General features: G+C 41.8%; 1 protein-coding gene and 1 long non-coding RNA gene across 2 annotated transcripts in view; both read left to right on the plus strand.

Annotated features, from left to right (window-relative positions):
* The window catches only part of Thegl (theg spermatid protein like), a 41,386-nt gene that overhangs the window by 12,961 nt on the left and 20,392 nt on the right, over positions 1 to 8,033 (plus strand). The gene's annotated exons all lie outside the window — the stretch shown is intronic.
* LOC116071311 lies at positions 4,456 to 5,003 on the plus strand. The gene is made up of 2 exons (XR_004110815.1): positions 4,456 to 4,565; positions 4,847 to 5,003. It is a non-coding gene; the product is annotated as an uncharacterized LOC116071311 (long non-coding RNA).

Consider the following 8,033-nt stretch of genomic DNA (forward strand, 5'->3'; position numbering starts at 1 on the left):
AGAGAGAGAGAGAGAGAGAGAGAGAGAGAGAGAGAGAGAAAGAGAGAGAGAGAGAGAGAGAGAAGAGAGAGAGTTTCTCTGTGTAACCCTGGCTGTCCTGGAATTAGGCTGACCTCGAACTCAGAGATCTGCCTGCCCCTGTCTCCTGAGGACTGGGATTACCACCTGGCCTATCTATCCATCTATCTATCTATCTATCTATCTATCTATCTATCTATCTATCTATCTATTTGGGTCTTTCGAGACAGATTTTCTCATTTAGCCCTGGGTGTTCTGGAACTCACTCTAGTTTCAAACTCACAAAGATCTGCCTGCCTCTGCCTCCTGAGTACTGGGGTTAAAGGCATGCACTACCACTACCTGGCTTGGTTTTGTTACTTAATTATTGAATTATTTACTTTGTCCTTGGTGCTGTTTTATTTTTTAAGATAAAGTCTTGCTATATAACTCAGACTCACCTCAAACTGAAACTCCTCCTGCCCCAGCCTCTGGAGTACTGGCTTTACAGTGTAGTATGGATACCACAGCTGACCTATTTGATTTATGACTCCAATGAGAACCTATGGGGGAGTCTGTGTTTCAATACAGTTGTTTCCTCTGTACACATTGCTGCCAAGGTCTATTGCCTATTTAAATATATAAGCTTTTAGAGAGAAACAAAATAGGCAAATGTATATTCATAATTGTCTTTATTTAGCTGTCCACGAGACTTAAATGGCACACTACAATAAGTGACGTCATTAGAATTATTTTTCTTTTTCTGCTTTTTTTTTTTTTAAAAAATCCATCACCAGCCATAGGTTTCCTTGTTTAAGATTAATTTTTGACACAATCATGCAGTATGTAATACTCATGTTCACTTGCTACTATCTCCTTCCATGAGACACATGAAGTTTCCGTGAGTTTAGGGACTTGTGAGCCCTGCTTCATCTCTTTCCTAACTTCATGTCCTATCTTTCAGAATTGTTATCAATAATCCAGAGTCTAATGTGCTTATGGTCATGCCATCTGCTGGAGTATACATAATCTACCAGCTTCCAGAACCCCCGCCCCACAATCGACTCGTAGTGTCTCCTCAGTAGGGGTGTCGTCTCGGGGCTCCTCCCCCATCCACAATGCAATTGTGCCTGGCTGGATGTGTTGGTCTGTGCCTGTCCCCACAGCTGCTGGGCTGCTGTGTGAAATAGCCCTGTTCTGTCCAGAGGCTAGCACGTAGCAGCTCTCTACCCTGACCTCTCTTGCCTTCTTCCTGGGTGTTGGATGAACCAACCTACAACTGCTCAGCTACTTATACCTGGCCCTCGGACCAGTTTCGACTCTTAGTTTTAGTGTCCAACTACCACAAAAAGAAGCTTCTGGGGGAGGGGGGGAGGCAACAGGGGTTCGTTCTTGTTGTTTTTGTTTGTTTGATTGATTTTTGGAGGGAAAACTGGGAAAGGAGAAACCATATGACATGTAAATAACTAATAAAAATAAATTAAAAAAAAAAAAAAAGAAGCTCCTGGAACCAGTGTGACCTTTTAACAAAACAATGGTGGGTTCCCCCGGTGCCTATGGTCTTCTGAGCTATGGGCTTTTGACCATGTTTATAGGATCAAGCGTGAAATAATTCCTATAGAACAGGCCTCATATCCCCTTAGAGAGCAGCTGGTTACCCCCATAACCTTCAGGCCTCTGTTGCACTAGTAGGCATGTATTGCCTGGCAGCTTGGAACTGTATAAAAATATTTCTTATTTCTAGCATTTCATTTAAAATATTTTTGTTCCAATCTTTTGTTTGTTTGACATGCATAGTTAACATCACTATTGATATTGATAACTAGTGTCACTCTGGAAAACTGAAACACATGTTTTCAGGTCTTTTTTTTTTTTACATTTATTTTATTTATTTGATGTATATGAGTACACTGTAGCTGTACAGATGGCCGTGAGCCATCATGTGGCTACTGGGAATTGAACTCAGGACAGCCCACTCGCTCTGGCCCGCTTGCTCTGGCATAATATACTGTAGCTGTCTTCAGATGCACCAGAAGAGGGCGTCTGATCTCATTAAGGTTGGTTGTGAGCCACCATGTGGTTGCTGGGATCTGAACTCAGGACCTTTGGAAGAGCAGTCAGTGCTCTTACCTGCTGAGCCATCTCGCCAGCCCCCCCCTTTTTTTCTTTAGAAATCTTCAAGTACACAAACTAGAGAATGTAATAATAATAATAATAATAATAATAATAATAATAATACCTTGTGTATCCATCATTTAGTTTCAACAGTAAGTTTTTGGAATCAAGTCTTTTGTTTTGTTTTGTTTTTGTTCTTTCGAGATGGGTTTCTCTGTGTAGCCCTTGTTGTCCTGGGACTCTCTAAGTAGACCAGGCTAGCCTCAACTTTCCAGCGATCTACCTGCAGAGCGCTGAGATTAAAGGCGTGTGCTTCACCTCTGCCCTATTTGGACTACTGCTTCCTCCACATTTGGGGGAGTCCTGCAGGACAAATTTGGTTTAGGGAAAATTATAGACACCATGGCATTTTTCCCATAAATACTGCTAATTACTAAGGATTCAAAACATTGCCATAACTATGCCATTATCATAAGCAAAATCAGTTATTTTTTGAAAATCCACAATAAATAGTTAAGTTCCATAATTGTCTCAAAACTTCATCTCTTCAAAAAAGTCATTTCATGGTGCGTGCTATAATTGCAGTACTCAAAGAGGCAGACACAGAGGCAGAAGGATCACAAGTTCAAGGCTAACCTGGGCTAGCTAGGCAGTTCTAGGCTAGGCTAGACTGTATGTAAAAATGGTCTTAAATTATTTTTATCCTTTAATTGCTCCAACTAGGACACAGGGCTACACATTTGGGGACTTTTACTAGCACTTACTGCTCTGTCTTTTTGAAATATTGTTTCTTCATTAGAAATATTCGGTGAAATAGCCCACTCTTTGCATGTTTTGTAGAATCTTAACTTGTGCTTCCGGCTGCCTTATTTTGAGCACACCACCCTTATAGATTGAGGCCTGCTTCAGCTCAGAACAAATTCTTTTTGTCACTGTGTGCTTCCAGGGACACACACTTGGGCTGCCACACGTGATGTCTAGCTCTCCCACTAGTGGGGCATCTTGGCTGGATAAGGAGGTATCACCGTTGTCTCTCCTTCATTTTCCCCCAAAGGTTTTAGCCACCAGCCTTTTTCACTGTCTGCATCCCATTGAGTCAATGAAGAGCTCTGTGCTTGAAGGTCTCCCTGGAAATTGTTCATGTGACAACTGATTTGTCTCTTTTAAATGACAGGCCCGAGGTACCTGACCTTGGGCCTCCAGAAACTGTGGGCGTTTTTTCCTCATTCTCTTTTTTCCTCATTCTATGAGTTTATGCCCTTTATTCTGCTCTATGTTGATTTTTTAAAAAATAAAATTTAAGTCAAGCATTATGGCACATGCCTTTAATGCACTTGGGAGACAAGAGGCAAATGGATCTCTGTGAGTTCGAGTAATTTTCTAAATCTGTTTTAAATTTTTTCTCCCATTTTTAAATGATGATTTTGGTAGGGGAGTACTCTGTAACCATCCTGTTCTTGCATTTATTCAAGTTAACCAAGTTTCCTTAACTGGTGTTTATTGTCATTTAGACAGTGATGAATAGGTTCTTGTTGGGACTTCTATTCAAGAAAACCTCTTTTACAAATACATTAGAGAAGAATGGTGGAACCTAGCTGGGGCCTTTCTCCGTGTTCTGAGTTTAATCTCCTTTCATGAACTACCTCAAGAGTACCTTCTTGGAGCTGGAAAGATGACTTATGCTCTAACAGAGGACAGGAATTAGGATCCCAGAGCCCAGCACCCACGCCAGCAGTCTCTCAGCTCGCTTGCTCTAGGCACCCCAAGCCCACTTCTGGCCTCTTTAGACATGTACACACTCACTCGCTCCATACAGATAATGTGTGTGTGTGTGTGTGTGTGTGTGTGTGTGTGTATACATTTCTTTTAAAAAAGGAATATATATACCTTTTAAAAAGTAAAGTTGAAGAGGGAACACAGAAATTCTGTTCACCTTTCCATGGTCAACACTCCTTTAATCTGTGTCCCGAGTGACACCTTTAAGATCTCATAGGACAAATTTTATGATGTCAATATGTCAATACTTGACCAACAGGAGGCTCCGCCCAAACAAACCCCACCTTGCTCCCACCTCCTCCCGTTTTTGCTACTACAACCTCCCCACCCACCCACCACTCCCCCCACCCCCCAACCCCTACCCTGAGGCAGGGTCCGACTTGCTCCCGTGAAAGTCACTGCGGGTGTCCCCTACCTGGCCGAAACTGCTCCCTGCAGCCAGAGATCTCCAAGCCCCAACGCCCACAGCTTCTGGAGGCCAAAGGTCAGGCGCCTCAGATATTCAACAGTGCCAGCCTTCTCCATAAGAGGTTCCTTACCAAACGGCGCCATGCATCTCAAGCAAGGGGAAAGTAAGCGCACCAGAGGCCACGAAGCTTCTCCTGTGTGCATGGAAGGAAAACGTGGAAGACCAACACGGCATTCACCCAGACCTGTCCTGCAAAGTTCACAAACCGGTACAACCCTTGAACATCCTCCCGATGTTTGAACTCCGATGATGTATGAGATGATGTATGAGATGTGGACGGGCATGCAAACGTGAGGAGTTAGGGCAAGGGGTAGGGTGTGTGATCAAAATACAGTGTATACATGTACATAATTCTCAAAGAACTAGTAACATATTAAGAAAAAAATCTGTCTATGAAAGAAAAAAAACGAGAAATAAATCTGGTGAAGCCCTTGCAGCCCTCCAAAAGTCACCCCCCGCTTAACGCAATTTCTCCCCTCTTGTCCGCAGGGAAGACATTCTAAGACATTCTCCAAATGCCCAAGACCGCCCGCCCATTGTCCTCCACTGATGTACAGCATGTTTTCTAAAATGTAGAATACCTATGATGAAGCTTGACTTAAATAAATTTGGTGTAGTATGAGATTAAAATGGGAGTCTTACTGAACAATTGTGACATGTTATAATGAAACTTGTTTAAAATGTATGAATTGCTGACTTCTAGAAGTTTCTATTTAATATTTTCAGGCTTGGGATGACTAGAAACCACCAAAAATGAAATCAGGAATAAAGGGGGGATTTCTGCGTGAAGGAAAGCTAGAGAACGTGCATGCAGGGCAGAATGTCACATGAGTTACTGCACTGGGCTTTTCTGTGTATTCTCTGGCTCTATTTTACGTTTCTTCTTTTCCCACTAGTGTTTGCCTCCCTTTTAAAATTAATTGTTAATTTTTAAAAATATATACATCTTTGAGATGTTTTCCGTGTGTGTTCACATAAGCAACCTCAAATGGGTAGAAAACATAATATACACATAAGTAGATGGAAATAGAAAGAAAGGCATATTCACTATTTGGTTTACAAAGCATTCTTTTTTTTTTTTTAAATCTGTAGAAACTTAAACAGCATCTTCACTTACACATTTTGGGAATGAATTGTGGTTTCCGTTTGCTGGATATGTAATGTTTGAGCGCCATGCAGCTCTTTAGGCATACAGTCTTATTCAACTTTCACTTACCTGTGGACCCGTTTCACCAAGTTACAGAGAGCAGGAATCCACATGCTCAGAGTCAGAGTCTAGAGCCAGGATTTGGTCTCAGGCAGTCTGACTCCAGAGCCGTTGCTCTTAGCCGTAACACAATATTGTAAGAATCCCCAAATCTATCTCCTTAAAAAATATGGACATCTGTGTCCCATCTCCAGAGACTGTAATTTAATTGATCTGAGATGTGGGCCGAGACACAGGACTTTTAAATGATTCTCAGGTGAGTCTGATCTGCAGACCACGCTGGAAATGATAGAGCACTGCTTTGCTCGGAACATTGCCTACCACTGACCACTGCAGAGCTAGTCCATCCTGCCAGGGAATGAGGTAACCTCAAGGGTATCCTTTATGAAAAGTGAAGCTCATTGAGAGACACAGCGTGAACGCGTAACGGTTTTTTTTATTTGTTCCTATTACCTGTATCTACAGATAATCCTTTAGGATGGATTCAGCATTAAACTGACACTGACCTGTGTGTCTGAAGCTGAGAACCAATTAGTAGCATAGGAAAAGCCCACAGGCTAAGAGCCGAAGCTTCTGTGGGTGGCAGCATCACAGCGGGGTCATAAAGTACCCTCTCTCTCTTTCCTTAAGTCAGAATGAGCCCAGCCTTAGAACAACTAGAAATGCCTGAGTGCCCAGGCCTGCCTGGGCCTTTAGGGGAACAGTGCTGGGTGGGACATAGCGTCAGATGAAGGTCAACGACTGATGGTCCCTGGCCTGATCATCTTACTATTTGTGCTGTAGTAATTGCTGTTTTCCTTTGTCTTACTATTTTGTGCTTCAGTAAGCACTGGTTTCTTTTCCCTTGGGCTCAAGGACCTTTTACTGGCCAGGCAAGAGGCTTGGAACTCTGACTTTTCATGAACCAGAGAGAAAACAAAGGAAAAGAAAAAAAAAACTTTTATACAGGCAACACATACAGACATATATACACATACTCTGGTCAGGGCCAACCACCTGTCTCATCAACTCCACAAGTGTTCATGCATACTTACATACACATGCACATAGGCCTACACACATATGTGCATACATACGTATAGATAAACAGACATATACATATATACATTTGGTGGATGGGGCTGAGCCCCAAATGCCACACTTTAATTCTCCTTTCTGGTCTTTTTTACAGCTTCTTAGACAAAAGTTCTTTAGAAAATTACCTCATAGATAAAATGTTACACAAAAGGAGGGTTACAGAAGGATGTTGATAGTAAGTTCAAAGCTGTGTTTCATTCTGTAAGCTCATTATAAGTTCAAAGCCACAGTTTCACATCAGTGCCTTGCTTTATCAGAGTGTACATCTGTTGCTTCATCCTTGGATCTAACATAGAATGAATGTTTTTTTCTTGATCACAAATTTATTCCAAGTCTATTTCTCATTTAGTGTAGTTGTGAAAGCTCATTGCATTCCTTATTATGCAGCCTTTACTTACTATTCTATGAGGAGTGGACACATTCTATTCTTGATTCTAACTTTATTGTATCTCTCTGGTAAAACAACAAGAACTACCTCTTAAAACTTTCTTCCTAAAATTATCTTAATCAAATCAGGAATTCTATAAAATCATTAATTCATCTAAACAGCATTAATTCATTAAAGTTTACCTTTATGTTGATCTTCAGGAAATCTGCCCAATTAGGTGGGCTGATGCCCAGGAATCGTTAGACTATACAATAGTAATAGGAAGAGGCATCTCAGCTGCAAGAAGCCATCCTTGGTGTCTTAGGACCTTACCTCTCAGAGCTCACCCATCATAGGCCTTGCATATGAACTACCTCCATGAAAGCCACCTGCTAGCCTTAGCATCTCCTAGATGGCTCCTGACAGAGTCTCATCTCTCTAGTTTACCACAAGTCTCCTTCAGGCTGTCACCTCCTTGAGGGGACAGGCACTTTGAGCTTCTCTCTGTTCTCTCCCCATCCACCATACCTGCACATAAGAGCCAAGGCTGCAGTTGGCTGGATTTTTCCTCTTTCACCCTCCAATCTGAAAGAGGGAAACTGAATCTCATAGAACTTAATCTGATTGCCCAAGATCAAGTAGTTGAAAACATCGACAAAGCTGGAGTTGGAGCAGTACCTCCTCCATGCCAGCATACACCCGTTCTCCTTTTTGGAAAACACTGCAGAGTGCAGAATGTGCTCTCTCAGAGCCTTCAGATGTGACTGAAAATTCCTACAAAGAGGCGGTCTGGAAAAGTCTGTCATTATTTTGACAAGTCTCCGGATATAGTGACCACGAACTTCTATGCATGCATTTTCATTTGCTTGATCATTTTCTCCTGGTTTAGAGATCTCTGGTTTACCAGTTTCTCACTGTCAAGGACACCACACTGAATCTTTTTTGCATACATCTTTGTCCACATTTGAAGTGATTTCCTTAGGGTACATTTCTTTTCTTTTCTTTCTTTTTTTTTTTTTTTTTTT

Source organism: Mastomys coucha, unplaced genomic scaffold, assembly GCF_008632895.1.
Source record: "Mastomys coucha isolate ucsf_1 unplaced genomic scaffold, UCSF_Mcou_1 pScaffold22, whole genome shotgun sequence".
NCBI lineage: Eukaryota > Metazoa > Chordata > Mammalia > Rodentia > Muridae > Mastomys > Mastomys coucha.